Source organism: Aotus nancymaae, unplaced genomic scaffold (assembly GCF_030222135.1).
Source record: "Aotus nancymaae isolate 86718 unplaced genomic scaffold, 86718_ANA_hifiasm-v0.15.2.pri h1tg000040l, whole genome shotgun sequence".
NCBI classification, from domain to species: Eukaryota; Metazoa; Chordata; class Mammalia; order Primates; family Aotidae; genus Aotus; species Aotus nancymaae.
This window is the reverse complement of record NW_026988454.1, coordinates 77155119-77181989: the sequence shown is the minus strand read 5'-3', so window position 1 is coordinate 77181989 and position 26871 is coordinate 77155119. Positions and strand designations below refer to the sequence as shown.

Sequence of the window (26871 nt, the reverse complement as noted above, 5' to 3'; positions counted from 1 at the left end):
CCCGAATAGCTGGGATTACAGGTAACTGCCACCACGCCCAGCTAATTTTTGTATTTTTAGTGGAGACGGGGTTTCACCAGGTTGGCTAGGCTGGTCTCAAACTCCTGACCTCAGGCGATCCACCCGCCTCAGCCTCCCAAAGTGCTGGGATTACAGGCGTGAGCCACTGCGCCTGGCCTAGTTTGGTATCAACATACTCAGGGAAGGAACCCCAGACCCAGAAGTTGAATCATGGTTAGTTTATGGTAAGTATGGTAACCACTCCCCTATCTGTGATCCAGTGGTAACCAACGACATGGAAAAGGAAATATGTCTCAGGGCATCTGATGAAAAGTTGTTCCCGAGCTGAAATAAATATGGTGAGAAAGCCTGAAACCTTTCTTGCCAGGATGTCATCAAAGACAAAAGCCAAATCTGAGGGTGGTACAGTAGAATGACAGAAAAAGCCCAAGGCCACATATTTTAATCATATAAATTATTACTTTTTTTTGAGACAAGATCTCACTCTGTCACCAAGGTTGGAGTACAATGGCACAGTCGTGGCTCACTGCATTCTTGACCTCATGGGCTCAAGTGATCTTCCTACCTCAGCCTCCTGAGTAGCTGGGACCACAGGCGCACACCACCACGCCTGACCAATTTTTTTATTTTTTGTAGAGATGGGGTCTCCCTATGTTGCCCAAGCTGGTCTCAAACTCCTGGGCTCAAGCAATCCTCCCACCTTAGCTTCCCAAAGTGCTGGGATTACAGGTGTGAGCCACCTTGTGCAGCCTACATATTTTTGTCATTTAAGCCACTCTAGACAAGCACACTCTTGCAGCCAAACACAATGTAACTGATGACTATGGTTCTTAGGAACTGAAAATGCGTGAAGACAGATCAGAAAATCAGAAGCTTAAAGTCAGAAACAGAGAAGGATGACCACTATCACCACTCCTGTTACACAGTGTACTATAGATCCTTGACTGCATAATAAGATTGGAAAATAAAACAAAAGAATTGTGCCACTAGAATTGTGCCACTTATTTTATTCATAGAATAAAAAAATTGATAAAATGGACTGTGTCAATATTAAAAAACTTTTTCTCTACAAAGACCCTGTTAAGAGGATGAAAAGACAAGCTACGGACTAGGGTAAAATATTTGCTAACCACGTATCTGACAGAAGCCTCATATCTAGAAAGTATAAGAAATTCTCGCCGGGCGCGGTGGCTCAAGCCTGTAATCCCAGCACTTTGGGAGGCCGAGGCGGGTGGATCACGAGGTCAAGAGATCGAGACCATCCTGGTCAACATGGTGAAACCCTGTCTCTACTAATACAAAAAATTAGCTGGGCACGGTGGCGCGTGCCTGTAATCCCAGCTACTCAGGAGGCTGAGGCAGGAGAATTGCCTGAACCCAGGAGGCGGAGGTTGCGGTGAGCCGAGATCATGCCATTGCACTCCAGCCTGGGTAAGGAGCGAAACTCCTTCTCAAAAAAAAAAAAAAAAAAAAAAAAGAAATTCTCAAAACTTAGGGGAAAAAATCCAATTAGAAAATAGCAAAAGACATTTCACTGACAAGGATACAGTGATGTCAAATAAGCACATGAGAAGATGTTCACATCACTAGCCATTAAGGAAATGCAAATGATGATGATGATGATTATTGTTAGAGAAGGGTCTCACTCTGTCACCCAGTCTAGAGTATAGTCACAACTCACTGCAGCCCTGAATTCCTGAGCTCAAGCAATCCTCCTGTCTCAGCCTGCCAATTAGCTAGGACTACAGGCTCGTACCACTATGCCCTGCTAATTTTTAATTTTTTTTTTGTAGAGACGGGGTCTCACTATGTTGCCTAGGTTGGTCTCAAGCCCCTAACCCCAAGCAATCCTCCCACCTCAGCCTCCCAAAGTGTTGGAATTATAGGCATGAGCCCCCACACTCTGCCAAAAAATGCAAATTATTAAGACCACAGTGAGACACCACCACATAACCATCAAAATGACAGAAATTTTAAAATAGTGACAACACCAAATGCTGGCAAGGATACAGAAACTTGGATATCTCATACATTGGTGGTGGGAATGTAAAATGGTATAGCCACCCTGGAAAATGGTTTGGCAGTTTCTTTTAACAGTGAACATGCAACTACAAAATGACCCAGCAATTGCCCTACTGATTACTTTTCCCAGAGAAGTGAAAACTTACGTTCATATAAAAACCTGTGTATGAATGTTCATAGCAGCTTTATTCATAATAACCAAAACCCAGATGCTGTTCAACAGGTGAATGGCTAAACAAACTGTGGTATATCCACACTGTGGAATACTACTCAGCAATGAAAAGAATCAACAGTTGACACACACAACTTGGATGAATCTCAAGGGCATTATGCTGAATGAAGATAAAGTCTCAAAAGGACACATATTCTATGATTTAATTTACATAACTTTTTTTTTTTTTGAGATGGAGTCTTGCTCTGTTGCCCAGGCTGGAGTCCAGTGGTGTGATCTTGGCCCACAGCAACCTCTGCCTCCTGGGTTCAAGCAATTCTCCTGCCTCAGCCTCTCAAGTAGCTGGGACTACAGGCACACATCACCATGCCCAGCTAATTTTTATATTTTTGGTAGAGATGGAGTTTTGCCATGTTGGCCAGGCTGGTCTTGAACTCCTGACCTCAAGCAATCCGCCCACCTCACCCTTTCAAAGTGCTGAGATTACAGGCATGAGCCACTGCACCTGGCTTACATAACATTCTTGAAATGACAAAATTACAGAGATGGAGAACAGATTAGTGGTTGTCAGAGATTAGGGATGGTGTGGGGGAGAGGCTGAGTGTGACTATAATTAAGTAGCATGAGGAAGAGTCTTTGTCGTGATGGCATAGTTCCGTATTTTGATTGAACGTGGTTATATGAAGCTACACATGTGATAAAATTACACAGACACACACACACACTCACACACACTGTACCAATGACTCGATATCATAAAGACGCCAATTTTTGCCGGGCGTGGTGGCTCACGCCTGTAATCCCAGCACTTTGGGAGGCCGAGGCGGGCGGATCACGAGGTCAAGAGATCGACACCATCCTGGTCAACACGGTGAAACCCCGTCTCTACTAAAAATACAAAAAATTAGCTGGGCACGTTGATGTGTGCCTGTAATCCCAGCTACTCAGGAGGCTGAGGCAGGAGAACTGCCTGAACCCAGGAGGCGGAGGTTGCGGCGAGCCAAGATCACGCCATTGCACTCCAGCCTGGGTAATAAGAGTGAAACTCCGTCTCAAAAAAAAACAAAAAACGCCAATTTTTTTCCAAATAGCAGTAATAGGAACATTCTTGCTCCCATTACATGAAGGCTGCAGACTTTTTGTGGCCATATTGGACTCTGCATGATTCCATTTGTCTTTTCATTCTGGGATTCCCACTGAAGGCGCAGCCACTCTTTGGGGTGTGATCTCCTGGCAAATGGGAGAAGCTCAAGGGAGGTAGGGGAAGCACTAAAGCATACAACATAATTTAAGTTTCTGCTCCAATTTGGTGTTGGCCAAGGCAAGTCAACACAAGCCAAAAACCAATGAAGCAGACTGGTTTACCCCACCTATAGAAAAGTATGGCAAAGATGGGAACAAATAACTGTGAATGAACAATGCAATCCACCACATGTATTTACTGAGATTTCAAATTAAAATCTCAAGTTTATCATAACAAATGATTAGAAAATGTCTATGAAGGAGCAAAGAGCTAAGAATACTTGAGATCTTTGTAAAGAAAAAAAAGAAATAAGTTAGGGCGGGACTTGTGTATTTATAAATCAACATTTGAAATAAAGCCACAGGCCAGGCTTGGTGGCTCACACCTGTAATCCCAGCACTTTGGAAGGCCAAGGCGGGTGGATTACTTGAGGTCAGGAGTTCGAGACCAGCCTGGCCAACATGGTGAAACCCCGTCTCTACTAAAAAAATAAAAGAGAGAAAATTAGCTGGGCATGGTGGCGTGCATCTGTAATCCCACCTACTCAGGAGGCTGAGGCAGGAGAATTGCTTGAACCTACGAGAATGAGGTTGCGATGAGCTGAAATTGCACCACTGTACTCTGGTCTGGGCAATGGAGTGAGACTCAGAAAGAAGGAAAGAAGGAAAAAAGGAAAGCGAGAAAGAGAGAGAGTTGGAAGGAAGGAAGGAAGGCAGGCAGGTAGGCAGGCAGACCACAGAGTTCAGGCAGTATAATGCTAGCACAGGGATAGGCAAAAGGAACAAAATAGAGAACCGAAAGCAGACCCATATGTATATAGAAATCCATTGTAAGAGAGCCCTGGCATTGCAAATGAAAGGAGAAATGAATTTCAGATGGAATGTGGACTTAAATAAAAGGCAAAATTGTAAAACTTTTGAAAGAAAATATGGGAAAATATTTTTATATCCTTGTCAGAAAGGACTTCTCAGAACACATGAAACAGGGCAAAAGACACCATCAATTAACAAAAGAGGAAACAGGACTAGGTATATTAAACATTAAAGATGCTTAGCTGTACTGATAATTGGGGAAATAGAAACTACAACTATTATTAGAGATGATTTATATGAAAACAAGTGCTGGCGCCGGGCGTGGTGGCTCACGCCTGTAATCCAAGCACTTTGGAGGCCAAGGTGGGTGGATCACCTGAGGTCTGGAGTTCAAGACCAGCCAGACCAACATGGTGAAACCCCGTGTTTAAAAAAAAAAAAAAAGAAAGAAAGAAGAAAACAAGCGCTGGCAAAGATGTGGGGCATGAACAACTTTAATATACCGCTGTTGGAAATGAAAATTGGTACAACCACTTTAGAAAACAATTTTAGAAAACAACCAGTTTAGACAGTTTAGACATTACTTAGTAAATTTGAACATGCACATACCTTAAGACCCGATGATTCCACTTCTAGATATACATCCTAAAAAACATTCTTGCACACATGTATCAGGAAAAATATTTAAGAATGTTCACAGCTATACGGTTTGCAATAGCAAAAACTGGAACCCATCCAACATCCAAAAGTAGAATGGGCAACTAAATTGTGTTATGTTTTTACAACAAAATATCATATAACAGAGAAATCGAATAGGTGAATCTCAAAACAATGCTGGGCAAAAACTGCAAGGTGCACAGGAATCAGGCAGAATGATTCTATTTACAAAAAGCTCAAACACAAGCAAAAACAAACCGTGTAGTGTTTAGGGACACATATATTTGTGATAATAGAATTATTAACATAAAACTCAGGATGGTGGTTCCCTCAGAAAGAGTAGGCTATGATTATAGAGGGGCAAATGGAAGGGTTCTTCCTTGAGTGGAAGCTTTAGCAAAGGCAGTTTCAGGGGAGTGGCAGCGATGAAACCCAGAATAGTGTGCTGAAGGCTGGCTGCACTGAAACTAACAACATGACAAAAAAAAAAAAAAAAAAAATAGAAACCAACAACATGAAAGATAGCTAATGCAGTCAGCTCATTAAAGAAATGTTGTTGAAAATAGGAGCAGATTATGTTATCACAAAGCAGTGAAAATGATCATTTGCAGAGCAGACTTCTTTCTCACAAAGCAGAAGGAGGGGGTGCTAGGATGGATTTAAGAGTCTGGCTGTGACTGAGCCGAATGGAGGAGTAAAAACTGAGCTGTAGCCTGGGAGCCTTTCTCATAAAAAGGGAGATTCAGGAGTCTTCTTCATTGGTTGCCCAAAGACTGTGTGCCCACATGGAGATGAGCGAGCAGCTCAGCCACTGCCTGCTTTGGCTCTTATGAGGCCTCCTGCCAGGAATCCCCATTAATCAAAGTCTGGGAACAAAAGCAGACCAGTCAGTTCCCAGGAGCACTCACATGTCTTGCAGCCTGGCTGGGACTTTCTGTTTCTTTCAGCATGATTGCTCTGACTGCCCACACATATAACTTAAAATCCCATCTCAGTGTGACTTTATGGTGATGTTTTAAAAGCCTCTCAGGGAAACTGAGCATTTACATCGTTGGAAGTTTATTCAAGGGACTAGCTAGGAAAACTCAATGTGGAAAAGTACAAGAGAGAAATGATCACATTGAAAGGTCATGTGTACAAACCTTGACTTTAGGGGTTATCTGGGAACTCATTAATGACCTGCCTGGAGAGAAACCTGGAGCTACAAGCCAGCAGAGAAAGGAAATGTGTTCTTCTATCAGCCCCAGGAGGGGAGCAACAGGAATGGGGCACAAATCAGAAGAAGAACTGGGCACGGTGGCTCACACCTGTAATCCCAACACTTTGGGATTACTGGAGGACTGCTTGAGCCCAGTAGTTCAAGACCAGCCTTGACCTCATCTGTGTTAAACATAAAAAAATTAGCTGGGTGTGGTTGTGCACACCTGTAGTCCCAACTATTCAGGAGGCAGAGGCAGAAGGATTGCTTGAGCCCAGGAGTTCAAGGCTGCAGTGAGCTATGATTGAGCTACTGCACTCTAGCCTGGGTGACACAGCAAGACCCTATCCCAAGAAAAAAAAATCTGGAGAAGGTCAAATGACTCTCAGAAGAGAGATTTCACACCCTGTTAGGTAAAACTGCAGCTATGACTATGGGGTTGGGGAAATTTCAGAAGCAGTAGGAGAAAAGAACTTCCCCTCTCTAGTGTGGGAAGAGGCTCTTGGGATTTCTACAACCTAATGATCCCTGAAGGAGAGAGGAAAACAAACATCTTAAGGAAAAGGAAGAAATCACCATGTTTCTTTCTCCTGGAAACCAGGCCTGTTTCAGTGGGAATAAGAAAAGTCAGGTTTGTGATAAGCTTGACCCAGAACCTCAGGTAAGATTGAAAGTCCATTTTAGGGTGCCGCCTGCCTCCTCCTCCACCTCTCTGCCTTTGGAGAGCAGACACCTGTCCATGCTTCTTCAAAGGGTGGAATGAGATCCCATCCATCTGTATATGTATTCAACAGTAGTTTATTGAATGCTTCTTGTGTTCAGGGAGCTCTTCTAGGTACTGAAGAAGTGGCTGTGAATGAAAATAGAACCAGACTGAGATAATGGTATGTAAAGTGTGATACGAATATGAGGGCCAGGTTCGCTCAGCGGTTTTTGCCATTTCCATATGGGATGATTCCAACAAGCTACTTATAGTCAAGCTGTTAGGAATAAAGGCTTCCTTTCCCCTCTCTAGCTACCCCAATGAATCTGGGTCATTCATCATTGTTCAGCTTGCACTGAGCAGCCAGAGTTAAGTGAGCTGAGCTATGACGGTTTCTTTTTTTTAAAAATTAATTTGTATATATTTATTTTTTGAGATGGAGTCTCGCTCTGTCACCCGGGCTGGAGTGTAGTGGCGTGATCTCAGCTCACTGCAACCTGTGCCTCCCAGGTTCAAGTGATCTGTCTCAGCCCCCTGAGTAGCTGGGATTACAGGTGTGTGCTACTATGCCCAGCTAATTTTTGTATTTTTAGTAGAGACGAGATTTCACGATGTTGGCCAGGCTGGTCTCTAACTCCTGACTTCAGATGATCCACCCACCTCGGCCTCCTAAAGTGCTGGAATTGCAGGCGTGAGCCACCGCTCCCGGCCAAGTGAGCTATGGTTATATTGAAATATCCACTTGGCCACGAATTGTGTGAGGCTCAGAGGTTTCTATTGCAATTCTCCTCCCCCTCCAATACACCTCCTGGCACCCCCTCCCCGCCCCGCCGCGGAAAACCTCACCCCACTGTAGGCCCCCTTCCTCCCACTCTTCAGAGGGTGGCGGCCCCAGCCAGGAGCGGGCTGCAGACTAGGGCCAGCCCCAAGGCCTCCCGGGCGCCACCTTTCTTGCGCGAGGGCCCCCGCCGTGCCCCGACTCGCCGCTGGGGGGCGCTGCGGCCCCGGCGTAGGAGCCGCCGGCGCGGCGGGGCGGGGCGGGGCAGGGCCAGCGGGGCGGGGCGGAGGGCCCAGCAGCGCCGGGCGCGGCGGGCTTGGCCACAGGTAACCCGCGGGAGCAGCAAGCGCTGCCTGGCGCGCGGGCGGCTGGAGGCGCGGCGCTGGGCGGCGCCGAGGCCCTGGGGCCGCGGGAGCCCATCCCCGTCGTCGCCCCTCTCCTCCTCGCTGTCGCCGGCCTCGGTCCCTGCGGCGTGGACGTCCGGCGTGGGAGAGAAAGGTACCGGGCGACCTCGCCGGCTCTCTGGGACCCCCGCTTACCCCGGGGTGGGTGCCTCAGGTCGGGGAGGACGCTGTCGGGGGCAGGGGGCGCTGCTTCCTCGGCACCTCAGGACCGCCGACTGCCCGCGGGGGAAACCCGGACACCGCGCCTTGCCCCCTGGCCTGCGGCCTCCGAAAACGCCTGGCGCGAGGGGTCCCCCCGGGGCGGCTCCCTCTCTGCCTGGCCTCAGTTGCCTCCCTGGAATCTGGAACTTCGGGTGGGGGATGTGGAGAACTTTCTTCTGCGGCTCGTCTCTCGTTTTCCTGCTCGCTCGCAGTTTGAAGGAAGGGCGATGGGGGTGGGGGTCCGGTCTGCGGCGCGGAGGTGGGTCGGTCCCAGGCCTGCGGCCACCTCCGAGTGACTCCGTCCCTCCCGCCCTGGACGACTGCACGGGGGTGCAGGCGCAGGAGAGGGGCCGAGGCCCCTCAGGAGCCCCATTGGCGAAGGCTCAGCAAGTGGCATCTCCCAGAGTCCAGGGAGCCGGCGTGCTGTCTAGCTTGGGTCCAGACCTCGGCTCAACCGAGCTTATCTTGGGCATTTAGATGTGTCGCTTCCGGTAGATCTGGTGGAGGGGAGGGGGGTGCAGCAGGGGAAGTGCAGCATTATTTGTGACTCAAGAGGGACGTGAACGTCTCAAAGCTGGTCAAGAATGTTTCCTCCGAGGTATCATGAGATGGGTCACGCGGTAGCAAAGAGCCACTTTAAGGTCGTGATACTGAGTTTTGACTCCACCACTTGTTGGGTGTGTGACTTGAAAAACTCACTTCTTTAAACCTTAGTTTTCAGAACTGTAAACTGCAGGTATTGTACGTAACCTCGTGGTATTGTGTTCATGCAGTGAAGTGATGCGAACGAAATGCTTGATATGTTCTCTTGTGTGTTAGACACCTTCTTTTGTGAACCTGTTGGGTAATGAATTCATTCATGCTTGTGTTCTGTTAGGCCAGTGTAAATGGAAAGAGCTTGGGCAGTGAAGACAAACACACCTGGTCCAAGGTGGTCCCATCCATGGTGTACTGATTGGGGGTTTCTCATCCCCAAAACAGCAATAGCAACCTTGGTGCAGTTTTTGTTGTTGTTTGTTTTGAGACAGTCTCGCTCTGTTGCCCAGGCTGTAAGCCTTGACCTCCCTAGTGCAAGCGATCCTCCCACCTCAGCCTGGGACCACCACATTTGGCTAATTATGATTTTTTTTTATTTTACTAGAGACGGAGTCTCACTGTGTTGCCCAAGCTGGTCTCAGTCTTCTTCTGCCTCAGCCTCCCAAAGTTTTGGGATTACAGGTATGAACCACTGTGCTGGCCTGCAGCCTTGTTCTTAAGTATAGTAGGTGTGTCTATACCAATACATGTTACACTTCCTCTGTCATCTTAATTTGTTTAGCATATGGTGACAAAAAAGTCTTTTAAAAATTAGGGATACAAGGCCAGGCACTGTGGCTCACGCCTGTAATTTCAGCACTTTGGGAGGCCGAGGTGGGTGGGTCACCTGAGGTCGGGGGTTCAAGACCAGCCTGACCAACATGGAGAAACCCCGTCTCTACTAAAAAATACAAAATTAACCGGGTGCAGTGGCATATGACTGTAATCCCAGCTACTTGGGAGGCTGAGGCAAGAGAATTGCTTGAACCCAGGAGGCAGAGGTTGTGGTGAGCCAAGATCGTGCCATTGCACTCCAGCCTGGGCAACAAGAGTGAAACTCTGCCTCAAAAAAAAAAATAGCAATACAAATTAAAATTGGGGAGCATTTTCTGCCCTTTAAGTCCTACTGGAGATGGGGGGAGGGTAGAAGAGGGATGAACAGGAATTAAAGAGACCAGAAAACAGCTAATTGCAGTGTTGGGAGGTATAAACCAACAGTAATTAAAAAAAATGAGAATTTATTAACTCCTTGTTTTTTTATGGTGGCACTGAAAATTAATCTTAATCTTTCTCTTAAACTCATCAGCCTCCCCAAAGCCTTTCCAGATAAGCATATGCTCCATGTAAAAGCAGACTGCCTGCGATCCAACTGAGCTTAGAGACTAGGCACATTTCCAACTCCTAAGCCCTCCTTCTTGTATAGATTCTGGTGCTGCCACTGTGAAATACATCATACACTCAGACAGTATAAACCTTAGAGTGAAATGTAAAGAATAACAGTAGATCACACCCAAGTATGTGTCACAGGGCTGAAGAACTAGAACATCCCCAGGCCCCTGGAGCCCCTGAGTACTCCTCTCCATGGCTGTCCACTCACTTCTCGCCTCCCACACATGGAACCACTATTCTGGATTTTGTGTTAATTTTTCCCTTGCTTATATGAAAAACTCTGAGAAAAGAAGTTTCCCAATAAGCATTTCCACAATAACCTGGAGCATTCTTTACTCTTCTTTTTTTCTCAAGGAGCATTCTTATTGAACTTAAAAGCAGGGTATTGAGGGTAAGATACAAACCGCAAAAAAGCCAAAAGTCTCAAAGTGGAGGGATCTTTTAGTCTGTCTTCTTCTAGGTTTCTCCTGTCTCCCTGGCACGGATCCCAAGGGTGTGTTCTGTCTGTGCAGGGGAGACCTGGTCTCTTCCAACATAGCTTGGAGGCTATAATTTTAAAAGCTTTACTTGAGTCTCTAAGAAGTGGGAAAACAGTAATTTGGGTTCATGTGTTTTAGAAGTTTTTTTAAAAAATACAAATTATCCAGAAGGCATTGTGTGGGATTTGAAGGATTAAGCTAACAGTGACCTTTAAAAATGATTTTAACTCGAATTCCTCTTTTCCTGGTTGGTATATTTGTGTTATGTCTTTAAGTTATTTCTTCAAGGTCACATGGCTTTCTTTGGTTAATCTTACACTATTCTATACTTCTTGGTTAAAGTAAAGATTCCCAAACTTGGTTTCATGGAGCCCTTAGTGTCTGAGTAATTTTTTCACAATTCCTCTAGGCTCCAGTAGTTAGTAGTTAGGTTCAAACAACTTAGTATTTACTTAGAAGTCATTTGAAAAAATAATATACATAAACTGAGAGAAAAAATATTTTACATCATTTAAAGTCACAGTTACTAACAGGATGTATGTGCCTGTGTACTTCTCAAACCTTGGGATCATATTGGACACCGCCACTGTCATTTCCTGTTTCACATTAATATTTCCGCAGCACTTGCCTTTTATCACAGCAACCACAGAAAACCCAGCTTTGCAAAGATGTGTTGTCATTGATAGGAATGTAACCTGATCTGCTGTTGAAACTGCAAGCTACCTCCGGTTAGTAGGTTCAGCAGTGTCCAGACATGTTCGGTGTACTATTTCCATTGAAATTTTTGAATTTTCTACATTACCCCTTTGAATTTGCTATAGTTGCAAAACACCCACTCAGGGGGGTCCAAAATAGGAAACTTTGAAAACATCATGCTAGGTAAAATAAGCTAGTCACAGAAGGGACAATATTGTATGATTCCACTTGTATTAGGTACCTAGAGTAGTCATACACACAGAGACAGAAAGTAGAATAGTGGTTACCAGGGGCTGGGGGAAGTATAGAATAGGGAATTCATGTACTATTTGTACAACTTCTATGTGAGACTAATTTATTTCAAAATAAAGTTTTAAAAAGTTTTTTTAAAAAACGAGCTCTGTTGATGGTGCCCCACTGCTGGACTGTACGAAGGCACTGAGGTTAGGGTCAGCAGCAGAGAAAAGCTTAGGGGTGATGTTACCTCTCTTTCCCAGCTCTTCCTCATCCCATCAAGAGGGAAGACATGGAAGAAATAGCTATGTTCTCTCTCTTTTATAGGGAAGTGTCTGCATTATTTATTAGTGGGTTCCTGTATAAACCTGAGGATCAGCTGTTAAATTTCTCGCTGAGAGAAATTCTTAACCTGGGGTTCGGGGGTGGGCTACAGATACTCTAACATCTCCCCAAATTATGTATAAGTATTTGAGTGAATGCTCTTATGTATGTTTGAGGGGGAAGAAGTTCCATAGCTTTCACCAGATTCTCAAATGGTTCCCTAAGTCAAAAAAGGTTAGTAAGTGCTACAAAGAAATATTTACAAAGCCCTACCCAGCCCCACCCCATAATAGGCCCTTAATATTTGGGTGTCTTATCCCATTTCAGTTCTCTGACATATCTTTCCCCCACTAGCTATGTTCAAGAGGCTTTTTTTCTGCTCAGACCTTAGGTAAGCCCAACCAGTTCTTTTACCTCAGAGCCCCCAGCCATTCATCTGGATCCTGAAAACTCCAGGACCAATTCCTCCAGAGCCAAAGCACACCCCAGAATGAACATCTTGGAGTTCTGTATAGGGCACATGTGGAACTGAAGTCTCACAACTGCCACATCTCTCCGCGCCCTCCTTAGGCTCCAGAAAAATATGCAATAAATAATAATACGTGAGGTACACAGCTATGGAAAAACTCATGAAGATGGTACTGAATGAAGTCCAGTATGTTCTGCCTTAGGGGAGGCACATTTAATTTCAAGAGTGTCTTTATGTTCCAAATGCATTCTAAATATAGCATACAATACATCCTACCTTGTTTCGTATCCAGTGATTTAGGTGAGCTGTAGCATTTACACATTGTTAGAAAAGATGTTAAGTATCAGAATTTACTAATAAATAGGTCTCTACTCATTCAGACTGGTTTGGTTTTATTTTATTTTATTTTATTTTTGAGGCAAGTTCTCACTGTCACCCAGGCTAGAGTGCAGTGGTGCAATTTTGACTCCTGGTTGCACCAGGAGTGGTGCAACCTCCGCCTCCTGGGCTCAAGCAATCCTCCCACCTCAGCCTCCTGAGTAGCTGGGACTATAGGCACATACCACCATGCCCTGCTAATTTTTGTATTTTTGGTAGAGGCAGGGTTTTCACCTTGTTGCCCAGGCTCACACTGGTTTTAAACTCAGATGAATGGGATAGGTAAGTGGCAAAAATGGTGACCAGCAAGCTCTTCTTATACATATGATTCCTCAATATTTCCATTTATCTTAGAAATGCTTCAATAAATCATGATTTGAGTCTTTCACCAATACAGGTATATTCTAGTAAGGTAGGCTAACTGCTGTAACAAACATTTCCAAATCTCAGTGGTTTAATCTAGTGAAAGGTTGTTACTAGCTCACACAAAGTCCAAATCAGTTATTCCTATTGGGCAGCTCTCCTGGGTAGCTGTCCTTCAGGTGACTCAGCGATCCAGCTTCCTTCCTTCTTGTGATGCCACCATCTTCATGTGGTCTCCAGAGTCACTTCAAGGGGGAAAGGAGTATGGCAAAAGGAAACCATGTTGACTGCCTTCACCAGCAAGTGAAACACATCACTTCTGCTTATATTCTTTTGGCAGAACCAGTCACATGGCCCCACCTGGATTCAAGGAAGCTGGGAAATACAGTCCCTGGCTGGGCAACTATTTCTTAGCAAAAATCAATAGAACCCTTTGATGGATGAATACCATCTTTTGTACAGTAAGGCACTAGTCTTTTTACTGATCAACTAAGTGTAACTGCCTTTTTCAAGATGGAGTCCCACTTTGTTGCCAGGCTAGAGTGCAGTCCATCTCGGCTCACTGCAACCTCCACCTCCTGGTTCAAGTGATTCTCCTGCCTCAGCCTCCCAAGTAGCTGGGACTACAGGCACGTGCCACCACACTCAGCAAATTTTTGTATTTTTAGTAGACACAGGGTTTCACCATGTTGGCCAGGATGGTTTCGATCTCTTGACCTCGGGATCCACCCGCCTCAGCCTCCCAAAGTGTTAGGATTACAGGCATGAGCCACCATGCTCGGCCTTATTTCTCACTTTCTAAACATATATGGGTATATGTATATATATATGTGTTTATATATATATGTATATGTATATACATGCACACGTATAAATAAAATGTATGTCTTCATAGTTATCATAGTGGAGGGTATGAAGGAGACTTCCATACAGGAAAAAAATGTATCATAATTGCCATGTGAGCAAATAAAAATGCCATTAAGCCATCTAGGTTCAGACATTTATTAGGGAATGAAGCATATTTAATTTACTCAGAATCATCCAACCATGTAGACAATTGTACATTTGAGAAAGATAGAGCAGAGAAAGATTAGCAAAGGACAAGAACATGCATGTCTTAATGGCTTTGTGAATGTTATCATAAGAGTTTAAAACTACTTTAAGCTGCTGGCAATAGGCTGGGTATGAAACTTCTTTACACTTCAAAAAAGTTTTTGCCACGGAATGTGTTACATAATCATAAAGTGTATGTGTCAGTTTTACTTATTTGCTCTTAAGGGAAAGTAAAGTTGTAAAATTTGGATCTGTTTGTCTTCCTTGTTTGAAGTAAATTTGTGCCCAAGAGGGTACACAGTATCAAATGGTAGACATTAAAGGATTACAAGATCATGTGAAAGATCCCAAGACCCAGTTAGAGTCATGGAGACGCTTCAGTAATGTGCACTAACTCTAGTAATGCTTCAGCTTCATTTATCCATTACTAGTTGACACTGGGCTGTTCTACCTAAGGAAAAGGCGCAAATAATTAAAATTTACCATCTTTTAAATCCTAATTTTTTTTTTTCCTGAAACAGGGTCTTGTTCTGTCACCCAGACTGGAAGGCAGTGGAGCGATCTCAGCTCACTGCAAACTTCACCTCCTAGATTCAAGCAATTCTCATGCCTCAGCCTCCTGAGTAGCTGGGATTACAGGTGCACCACCATGCCCAGTTAAGTTTTGTATTTTTAATAGAGACAAGATTTTGCCATGTTGGCCAGGCTGGTCTCGAACTCCTGACCTCAAGTGATCTGCCCACCTTGGCCTCCTAAAGTGCTGGGATTACAGGCATGTGCCACCGTGCCCAGCCTTTAATCCTAATTTTAAAATAAGGTTTCCTGTTTTTTTTTTTTTTGGTTGCAGAAAGGTGATTTTATTTAGGTAGAGAAAGAAGAAGGAAAGGAGAAGAGGAGAAAGGCTTCCAGGTTTTCTATTTTATAATGCTCATGTTGGTATAGAGAAGGAAAAAATAATAGTTTTTCCTCTACTCTTGTGAGTTCTCAGCTGGGACCCCTGTAACAAAACATAGATTAACAAGAGAAAAACCAATGGAAGTTTATTAATATGTATATTTCATACATGCATGGGAGAAAACTCAGGGAAAGAGTAATTCTCAAAAAGATTTCTTAGAACTCTGGCTTATAAAGCATCTTCAACAAAGAACAGTACCCTTTTAGAGAAGTGACAAGGCAAAGGAAAAGGACCTTGAGTTGTTAGTGATTGTGAATAGTAGGAAGGCAAATAATATGGGGAACTAATGGCAGATAAAAGCTAGTTAGTGCAGTTTGTCATACAGATGCCTCTAGTGCCGTCTCTAGGCTGATAAGGACTTAAAGCTGTTTTCTGTGACTGACCTTTATCCTTCCTGGTGGAGAATGGAGAAGGTTGTTTTTTTTTTCTATATTGATTTATATCCTGCTTTTAGGCAAATAGGGGAAGGCAAAGAGCTTTTCTTGTATCCACTTCTTCTCAGTTGCCTTCAGCTCAAAATAATCCTTATGCCAAAGTTGCGTATTTTGGGGTAGCGTATCCTGATACCTTTCATTGGAATTAAAGGTGCACTATTGGGGTGTGGCAGTGAGCACCTGTAGTCCCAGCTACTTGGGAGAGGCTGAGGTGGGAGGATCGCTTGAGCCCAGGAGTTTGATCATATGCAGTATGATCATGCCTGTGAATAGCCACTGCACTCCACCCTAGCTAACATAGAAAAACCCCATCTCAAAAAAAAAAAAAAAAAGATGTACTAGACCAAAAGTTGGCAAATTATAGCCATGGGCCAAATCCAGCTTGATGCCTGTTTTATTCCTTTGCATGCTGTCTATAACTGCTTTCAACTGCAATGGCAGAGTTAAGTAGTTGTCACAGAGACTGCATGGCTCACAAAACCTGATATCTTTACTGTCAGCTCCCAAGTAGCTGGGATTACAGGCGTGCACCACCATGTCCAGTTAATTTTTCTGTATTTAGTAGAGACGATTGCCCAGGCTGGTCTCGAACTCCTGGGCTCAAGCAGTCCACCCACCTCAGCCTCCCAAAGTGTTGGGATTACAGGCAGGCGTGAGCCACCGTGCCTGGTCCGTCAGATTGGTTTTATACATTTGAGGGGGACATAGATACCAGTCAGGCTGAGTGTGGTGGCTCATGCCTGTAGTCCCAGCACTTTGGGAGGCTAAGGCAGTCAGATCCCTTGAGCCCAGGAGTTCAAGACCAGCCTGTGCAACATGGTAAAAACCCATCTATTTAAAAAAAAATTAGCCAGGCATGGTGATGCATGTTTGTAGTCCCCACTATTCTGGAGTCTGAGGTAAGAGGATCACTTGAGCCTGGGAGGTTGAGATTCCAATGAGCCAAGATTGGTACCACTGCACCGCAACAGAGTGTAAGACCCTGGGCGACAGAGCTAAACCCTGTCTCAAGAAAAAAAAAAAAAAGACACCAATTAATATCTGTGAGGTGTGTATTGGTTTGGTTCAGATTCAAAGATTTTCTCATTGATAACTGGTTGCAAAAGTTACCATCTAAAGAACTGAAATCAATAGACACAGTCTCTGGGCTAAGATAAGGGGTTGTGGAGACCAAAGTTCTTATTATGTAGGTGAAGTCTCGTAGGTGGCCACTGTTAGAGACAGTAGATGGCAAATTTTTTCTGTTTAAACCTTTAAAAAATGCTAGACTCTCAGTTGATCTCTTCAGGATATGGAGGGGCTAGAAAGGGGAAGATCTAGTTATGTTAATAGAGATTCTTTGTCAGGATATGGAGGGGCTAGAAAGGGGAAGATCTAGTTATGTTAATAGAGATTCTTTGCAGAAGCAATTTTTCCCCCCACAGAAGATGGCTTTGCAGGGCCATTTCAAAATATGGCAAAGAAACATATTTTGGGATAAAATATTTTGATTTTCTTCTTTTTCTGTCATGTGATGTTATACTAGAGTCAGATTGGAAATTGGTACCTTATTGCTAGAAAGAATCTGTTTTGTCAGTCTTAAGATCTCTGTTTTAATGTTAATGCTGGTCAGTTGTGCCTGAACTCCAAAAGGAAGAGGGTGTAATGAAGCACGTCTGCTTCCGCTGCCCGCATCTGTTTTTCAGGGTTCTTTGGAATCCCTTGGCCCAGGCGGGGGTGGGAGGATCCATTCAGTTGGTTGGGGGAGCTTAGAATCTTATTTTTGGTTTAAATGTAAGAATAATCTGGGGAATGTATTTAAATTTGGGAATTCTCAGCCTTACTTCCTAGATTGTAATTCAGTAGTTCTGGGGAAGCACACATTTAACAGTCACCCCAGATTCTGATGAGGTGACCGTGGTCCACACTTTATTTTTTGAGACAGGGTCTCACTCTATCACTCAGGCTGGAATGCAGAGGTGTGATCATGGCTCACTGCAGCCTCCACTTCTTAGATTCAAGTGATCCTCCCACTTCAGCCTCCCATCTCTGCCACCAGAGTAGCTGCAACTACAGGCTCATGCCACTATGCCTGGCTAATTTTTGTAGAGATGAGATTTTGCCTTGTTACCGAGGCTGGCACCCTTTAAATAACTTGAGCCCTTGTGGCAATTTCTCTTTCAATTCCTAAAAACAGTTTGTTTCATAGCTGTAGATAAGGTTCTTGTCTCAACTAGCATTGAAGTCTTGCCTACTTGGTAGGAAATCTTGGAACCAAGAGGGGAATGCCCAGTGGCATTAATCATCAGCATCTGAACAGAGCAGGAGGCTTGTCCTATAAATCAAATCACTCACTGTCTGAGCTTATCTATAGAGACCTCTGCCACTTCACTTCCAAATAGGAATGATAGAAAAAGTTGTCACTGGGGCTTTAGTGAATGTGGATGGTTTATATCGGAGCTTAGTATGCCTCTTGATGCTAAGAGAGAACAAATTAAAGTTAAAATGAGCACTGTGACCTTGAATTAGCCATCTCTTTTTAAAATCAAGGTAAAAGTTAATAAAAGAAAGAGCTTTGATAAGAGGAAGAACCTAAGTCCAGGCACTTTAAGAACAAACACTTGTTTGATTGTTTATAATTTTCTTAATCTCCAGAATGTAATGTCCTGAATTATGTAATATCTAATGAATAACTTGCTCACTGAAGCCTTTGTTTCCTTCCACTTACTATTCAAAAACTTCGGAGAGAGCTGCAAATGAGTAATGAATAACAGCAAAATCCCCTGACACCTGTTGGATTTTTATACAGAACAAAAAAAGTTAAAACTTGAAGGAAGAATCAAAGAACCTTTCATCTCCAGTACTTGATATGATTGAAGTTAGGTTGCTGCTGTTTAGAAGCACTATTTTAAAACTGAGGTTTTGATGCCTTGAAACATTTTTCTTCTTTGCTACCCTGCTGAAATAAAATCTAAAAGTTTGATTGGGTGTAAGCCAGGGTATGTTGTACTTTGAAATATAAGTAAACATTTTATCATCCATTGACAGACTTATAACTAATCAGATATCTTTCTGTTGGGATATACCTAGGGAAATTGATTTCAAAAGCTGTTTGTTAATAGGGACTTTAGAAATTCTATTTAAGGGCTGGGTGTGGTGGCTCACACCTGTAATCCCATCACTTTGGGAGGCTGAGGCGGGCAGATCACCTGATGTCAGGAGTTCAAGACCAGCCTTGCCAACACTGTGAAACCCCATCTCTATTAAAAATATAAAATTTAGCCGGGCGCGGTGGCTCATGCCTATAATCCCAGCACTTTGGGAGGCCGAGGTGGGTGGATCACGAGGTCAAGAGATCAAGACCATCCTGGTCAACAAGGTGAAACCCCATCTCTACTAAAAAAATACAAAAATTAGCTGGGCATGGTGGCGCGCACCTGTAGTCCTAGCTATTCGGGAGGCTGAGGCAGGAGAATTGCTTGAACTCAGGAGGCGGAGGTTGCGGTGAGCCGAGATTGCGCCATTGCACTCCAGCCTGGATAACAAGAGCGAAACTCCATCTCAAAAAAAAAATAAAAATAAAAAAATAAAATTTAGACAGGTGTGGTGGAGCACACCTGTAGTCTCAGCTACTTGGGAGGCTGAGGCAGAAGAATCGCTTGAACTTAGGAGGTAGAGGTTGCAGTGAGCCCAGATCTCCAACATGGGTGACAAGAGCGAAACTCCATCTCAAAAAAAAAAAAAGAAAGAAATTCTGTTTAATACTATCAAAGGATTCCGTTACATAATGAGCTCCCCTAGTCCCAAGATATTTAATATATAGGCGTAACTCATTTTATTGCACTTTGTAGTTATGTGTTTTTCACATATTAAAGGCTGTGGCAATCCTGTGTCGAGCATCTATCGATACCATTTTTCCAACAATATGTGTTCCCTACATGTCTCAGTGTCACATTTTGGTAATTCTCACAATATTTCAGACTTTTTCATTATTATAATACTTGTTTTGGTGATCTGTGATCAGAGATTTTTTTTTTTTTTTTTTTTGAGATGGAGTCTTGCTCTGTTGCCCAGGCTGGAGTGCAGTGGCAGTCTTGGCTCACTGCAACTTCCACCTCCCAGGTTCAAGCAATCCTCCTGCCTCAACCCCCCTAGTAGCTGGGATTACAGGCACATGCTACCATGCCTGGCCAATTTTGGTATTGGTAGTAGAGATGGGATTTCAACATGTTGACCAGGCTGGTCTCAAACTCCTGACCTCAGGTGATCCACCTGTCTCGGCCTCCCAAGGTGCTGGGATTACAGGCGTGAGCCGCTGCGCCTGGTGATTCAGATATCTTTGATGTTATTATTGTAATCATTTTGGGACAGCATGAACCGTGCCCATATAAGAAGGAGAATTTAATTAATAAGTGCTGTATGTTTTCTGGCTATTCCACTGACCAGCTGTTACCCATCTCTTTCCCTCTCTTTGGGCCTCCTACTTCCTAAGATACAGCAATATTAAAATTAGGTGAATTGGCCAGGGATGGTGGCTCATGCATGTAATCCCAGCACTTTGGGAGGCTGAGGCAGGCAGATCACCTGAGGTCAGGAGTTTGAGACCAGTCTGACCAACATGGTGAAACCCCATCTCTACTAAAAATAAAAAATTAGCCAGGCGTGGTGGTGCACGTTTGTACTCCCAGGTACTTGGGAGGCAGGAGAATCTCTTGAACCCAGGAGGCAGAGATTTCAGTGAGCAAAAATCGTGCCCTTGCACTTGCCTGGGCAACAAGAGTGAAACTCCATCTCAAAAATAATAATAATAATAATAACAATACAAATAAAATTAGGTAAATTAAGAATCCCACAATGGCCTTTAAGCATTCAAGTGAAGGAAAGAGTCTCACAACTTTCACATTAAATCAATAATTAGAATTAAGATTAGTGAGGAAGGCATTTCAAAAACCAAGATAGGATGAAAGCTAGGACTCTTGTGCCAAAGGGCTAGCCAAGTTGTGAATGCAAAGGAAAAATTCTTGAAGGAAATTAAAAGTGCTACTCTAGGGCTGGGCACAGTGGCTCACTCCTAAAATCCCAGCACTTTAGGAGGCTGAGGCAGGAGGATCGCTTAAACCAGGAGTTCAAGACTAGCCTGGCCAACTGATATAGTTTGGCTTTGTCCCCACCCAAATCTTATCTTGAATTGTAGCTCCCATAATCCCCACATGTCGTGGGAGGGACCTGGTAGGGGGTAATTTAATCATGGGGGTGGTTACTCTCATGCTGTTCTTGTGATAGTGAATTCTCATGAGATCTGATGGTTTTATAAGGGGCTTTTTCTCCTTCTGTTTGGCACTTCTTGCTGCTGCCACGTGAAGAAGGAAGTGTTTGCTTCTCCTTCTGCCATGATTGTAAGTTTCCTGAGGCCTCCCCAACCGTGCGGAACTGTGAGTCAATTAAACCTCTTTCCTTTATAAACTAGGGTATTTCTTTGTAGCAGCATGATAATTGACCAATAGTGAAATCATGTCTCTACAAAATATTAAAAAATTAACAGGGCATGGTAACATATACCTGTAGTTCTAGCTATTCAGGAAGGCTGAGGCGGGAGGATTGCTTAAGCCTGGGAGGTTGAGGCTGCAGTGAGCTGTGATTGTGCCCCTGTATTTCAGCCTAGGTGACAGAGTGAGATGCTATCTTGAAAAAAAGGGATGAGGGGGCTACTTCAGTGTACACATGAATGACAAGAAAGTGAAACAGCCTTATTGCTGTTGCTGATATGGAGAAAGTTTGAGTGGTCTGGATAGATTAAACCAGCCACAACATTCCCTAAAGCTAAAGCCTGATCCAGAACAAGGCTCTGACTCCTGTCAATTGTGTAAAGGCTGAGAGAGTGGGAAGCTGCAGAAAAAAAGTCTGAAGCTAGCAGAGATTGGTTCATGAGACTTAAGAAAAGAAGCCCTCTCTGTAACATAAAAGTACAAGGTAAAGCAGCCGGTGCTGATGTTGAAGCTACAGCAAGTTATCCATAAGCTCTAGCTAAGATCATTGATGAAGATGGCTACACTGAAGAATAGATTTTCAATGTGGATGAAACAGCCTTCTACTGGAAGACGAGTCCACTTAGGACTTTCAAAGCTAGAAAAGACAAGACAATGCGTGGCCTTAAATTCAAAGCATAGGCTGACTCTCTTGTTAGGGGCTAATGCAACTGGTGACTTTAGTTGAAGCCAATTCTCATTTACCGTTTGGAGACTCCTAGAGCCTTTTAAGAATTATGCTACATTGTCTAGGTGTGGTGGCTCACACCTGTAATCCCAGCACTTTAGGAGACCAAGGTGGGAAGATTGCTTGAAGCCAGGAGTTTGAGACCAGCCTGGGTAACATGGTGAAACCCCATCTCTACAAAAAATTTAAAAATTAGCCAGGTATTGTGGCATGTGCCTGTAGTCCCAGCTACTCAGGAGACTGAGCGGGGAAGATCATCTGAGCCTGGAAGGTTGAGGCTGCAGTGAGCCATGGTTGTGCCACTGCACGCCAGCCTGTGGGACAGAGTGAGACCTTGTCAAAAAAAAAAGAAAGAATTATACTACATCCACTCTGCCTGTGTCCTATAAATGGAACAACAAAACCCAGATGACAGCACATCTTTTTACAGGGTGGTTTACTGAATATTTAAGCCTACTGTTAAGCCCTACTGCTCAGAAAACAAGATTTCTTTCAAAATTACTGCTCATTGACAATGTAGCTCGTCACCCAAGAGCTCTGATGGCACTGTACAAGGAGATTAATATTTTCATGCCAACTAAACACAACATCCATTCTTCAGCCCATAGATCAAGGAGTTAATTTCTATTTTTAAGTCTTATTTAAGAAATACATTTTTGTAAGGCTGTAGTTGTCAAAGAAAGTGATTCCTCTGATGGATCTGGGAAAAGTACATGGAAAATCTTTTGGAAAGGATTTACCTTTCCAGATGCCATTAAGAACATTCATGATTCATGAGAGGAGGTCAAAATATCAACATTAACAGGGTTTGCAAGAGGCTGATTCCAACCCTTGGGTCACTTTGAGGGATTCAAGACTTGGTGGAGAAAAGAAATGCAGATGTGATGGAAATAGCAAGAGAACTAGAATTAGAAGTGGAGCTTGAAGATGTGACTGAATTTCTGCAATCTCATGATAAAACTTGAATGGATGAGCAAAGAAAGTGGTTTCTTGAGGTAGACTTGTGAAAGTTGATACCAGATGAAATCACTTTTTGTCACACCCAAACAAACTAGAGCCAGGAGAGCATGAAGAGAAAGGCTCATGTTTGCATGGCTATCTCAAGGACTTTCCAAAATAACCACAAATAATTCTTTCTTTAGAATCGCGGCAATTCAGACAAGATGCTCTCAACGGCATCTTCACCAATGAACCTGTACCATCTCTGAGTCCCTGAAACCAGTGAGCTCTGTTTTCAAGCAGCTTATGTGAACCTCTCATTCCGTCAATAAAAGCTTCCCTTTACCCTCCCCTCTTCGGATGCATATGTGGCTTGCCATTGTGCATCTCAGTTTATAATACTCTCAGTTCTAACTCCTAAAGAAATTCAACATATTTGGAGATTTTTTTGGTTGAAAGAATCTATCCAGGTGAAGATGCTGTAAATATTGTTGAAATGACAACAGGGAATTTAGAATATTACATAAAATTAGTTGATAAAGCAACGACTGGGTTGGAGAGGATTGACTCTGATTTTGAAAGGAGTTCTGTGGATAAAATACTGTCAAACACTTGTTACATACAACAGAGAAAACTCATTAAAGGAAGAATCAGTCAATTCAGAAACTTCATTGTTGTCTTATTTTATGAAATTGCAACAGCCAACCCAACATTCAGCAATGATCACCCTGATCAGTCAGCAGCCACCAGTCTTAAGGCAAGACCCTCCACCAGCAAAAAGATTATGACCTGCTGAAGGTCATAAAAATGATCATCAGCATTTTTGGCAGTAAAGTATTTTTATTTACATATTTTTCAGATGGACTCTCACTTTATTGCCCAGGCTGGAGGCAGTGGTGTGATCATAGCTCATTACCATCTTGAATTCCTGGGCTAAAGCAGTCCTCCTGCCTCAGCCTTCCAAGTACCTAGGACGAAAAAAGTCTGCACCACTGCACCTGGCTAATTTAAAAAAAAAAATTGTTTTTTTTGTAGAAATGGGGGTCTCACCAACTTGCCTAGGCTAGTCTTGAACTCCTGGGCACCTGCTTTGGCCTCCCAAAGTGCTGGGGTTGCAGGCATGAGCCACTGTACCTGACCAATAAAGTATTTTTAAAAAAGGTATATGTATGTTGTTTCTTTTAGACATAATACTATGGCATACTAAATAGACTACAATATAATGTAAACATAATTTTTTTTTTTTTTGAGATAGAGTCTTGCTCTCCCCAGGCTGGAGTGTAGTGATGCGATCTCGGCTCACTGCAACCTCTGCCTCCTGGGTTCGAACAATTCTTCTGCCTCAGCCTCCCGAGTAGCTGGGACTACAGGCACGTGCCACCATGCCCAGCTAATTTTTGTGTTTTTATTAGAGGCAGGGTTTTACCATATTAGCCAGGATGGTCTCAATCTTTTGACCTTGTGATCTGCCTATCTCGGCTTCCCAAAGTACTGGGATTGCAGGCGTGAGCCACTGCGCCTGGCCCTGTAAACATAATTTTTATGTGTACTGGGAAACCAACAAAATTCATGTGACTCATTTTATTGTGATATTTGTTTTATTATGGTGGTCCATAACCAAACCCACAATATCTCCAAGGCATGCCTGTATAATTCAAATTATTAAAATTCGGTTGGGTGCCATGGCTCACACCTGTAATCCTAGCACTTTCGGAGGCCAAGGTAGGCAGATTGCTTGAGCCCAGGAATTCAAGAGCAGCCTGGGCAACATGGTGAAACCCCATCTCTACAAAAAATATGAAAAGTTAGCAGGGCATGGTGGCATGTGCCTGTGGTCCCAGCTACTCAGAAGACTGAGATGGGAGGATTGCTTGAGCCTGGGAGGTGGAGGTTGCAGTGAGCTGAGATCACGCTGCTGCACTGCAGCCTGGGCAACAGAGTGAGACACTGTCTCAAAAATAAAATAAAATAAAATTCAAATTGTATCATTTTTTTCAGGAGCTCATCATTGTCAGGAAGGTAGAAATACTTTTGTGGACTGCATTCTCTACAAAATAAACAGCCATATTCTATTACTAAAATGGTAGCTCTATATCATTTCTTTCTCCCCTTAAAAATGTTTAAAAGTCTGATTTCTCTCTAGATACCAGAATTTCTTTCCATTTTATTACAAAATCTTGGAGAAAGGGTCATTTTGAAGAAAACAGAGCTTGCAGCTTTAAAAACTAATTGTTATTTCCATATGCCAAAACCCAGTTGCCTTTATGCTCAGTGCATTTCTCTTTGTATGTTCTAAACTGACTATATTCTTCCCTTGGTACTTAAGGAATCAAAAACCCTAACACTGTACTTATAATTAACTGGTTGTGTTAAAAGTGACCATGTTGGCTAGGCGCAGTAGCTCACGCCTGTAACCCAGCACTTTGGGAGGCTGAGGCAGGTGGATCACAAGGTCGGGAGTTCAAGACTAGCCTGGTCAAGATGGTGAAACCCCGTCTCTACAAAAAATATAAAACTTAGCCGGGCATGTTGGCAGGCGCCTGTAATCCCAGCTACTTGGGAGGCTGAGGTAGGAGAATCGCTTGACTCAGGAGGCGGAGGTTGCAGTGAGCCAAGATCACGCCATTGCAATCTAGCCTGGACGACAGAGCGAGAGTCCATCTCCAAAAACAAAAAAAGTAACCATGTTTTTGTGCATCTAAAAATAGAACGTAAAATATTGTCTCTGATTTTGCTGTAGGACTTCTGTGGTTTTTTATTACAACCCCCTCTGCTACCCTTTTGAAATTCCTTTAACGTCAGGGACATTTACTTCAAGAGTAAGAGAATAAATCTTAAGAGACTTTTAGGCTGGACACAGTGGCTCACACCTCTAATCCCAGCACTTTGGGAGGCCAAGGCAGGAGGAATGCATGCGGGCAGGAGTTCAAAACTAGCCTGGGAAACTGCAAGACACCATCTCAACACCACCAACAAAATTAACCAAGTGTAGTACTCCAAGCTACTTGAGAGGCTGAAGCAGGAAGATGACCTGAGCCAGGAGTTGTCTGCAGTGAGCTACGATTGCATCACTGTACTCCAACCTGAGCCACAGAGTGAGGCCCTGTCTGAAAACAAAATAGAAGACTTTCAGTATACGCTGTGAATTTTTTAGCCAACTAAATCAGATGAAGGTCATATCCCAGTTATGTAAGTTGTTCTTCTTACAGTGTTAATAAAAGATTGGTACAAAGTGAAGAGAAAACATTTTCTCCAAATTTAAGCAAATAGAAGCTATGTAATTCCTGATGGATTTTGCATGAAAAAACAACATCAGAAGCTATTCAGATATTTAAGTGAGGTGCAAAAATGTTACAATACTTAATCTAGAGGGGAAACGAAAGTATTGATTCATTCTAATTAGTATTAAGTAATGCCATCTTGTCACCCAGGCTGGAGTGCAGTGGCGTGATCTCGCTCACTGCAATCTCTGCCTCCTGGGTTCAAGCAATTCTCTTGCCTTAGTCTCCCAAGTAGCTAGGATTACAGGTGCCTGCCACCGTGCCCGACTAATTTTTGTATTTTTAGTAGAGATGGGTTTCACCCTCTTGGCCAGGCTGGTCTTGAACTTCTGACCTCGTGATCCACTGCCTCAACCTCCCAAAGTGCTGGAATTACAGGCATGAGCCACTGCACCTGAGTAATGTATCTTAAATCCCCAGGCCCCACACCCAAACCTGGCTGAATTACCTCTCTTGGAAATGGACAATAATGATGCCCTTTACGAGAAGTCTGTTTCATGAAAGACTGGCAAGCTTTAAAGAGACGAGTACAGATCTAGCGGCCAGGAAGGCATGGGTTCTGATTTCATGTCTGACAGCAGCCTTTGTACCCTCTGCCAAGTACCTTTCTGTGGCTTTTCTTTTCTTTTTTCTTAGAAAGATGACTGCTGGACTGATAGTTCAGACTGGTCCTCATGAACTAGTCTGCTGCTCCCATGGATTTGCGCTAGTAACATTATTTTAGCTTCACAAATGTTTATAAGGCAAATACCCTCGTAAAACTATCACTCTGGTCAGAAATAGAACTTTGCCAGTCACCCCAGAAGCTCCTCCTTCTGTTCTATCCCAGTCATAATTCCCTCCTCCAAAAGTAACTACAGGCAGTTCTTGCTTTACACAGCATTGTGGTAGTGGAAAA

At 43.5% G+C, this 26871-nt stretch overlaps 1 protein-coding gene across 3 annotated transcripts in view; it reads left to right on the top strand.

Moving 5' to 3' along the window:
- The first annotated feature begins 7892 nt into the window (after positions 1 to 7892).
- ANKRD6 (ankyrin repeat domain 6) overlaps positions 7893 to 26871 on the top strand; it is a 195417-nt gene continuing 176438 nt past the window's right edge. The window contains exon 1 of one of the 3 annotated variants that reach the window (XM_012444227.3): positions 7893 to 8104. The gene's annotated coding sequence lies outside the window, so the exon portion shown is untranslated. The remainder of the gene's footprint in view (positions 8105 to 26871) is intronic. The other 2 variants (XM_012444236.3, XM_064360844.1) reach the window with 2 other exon arrangements.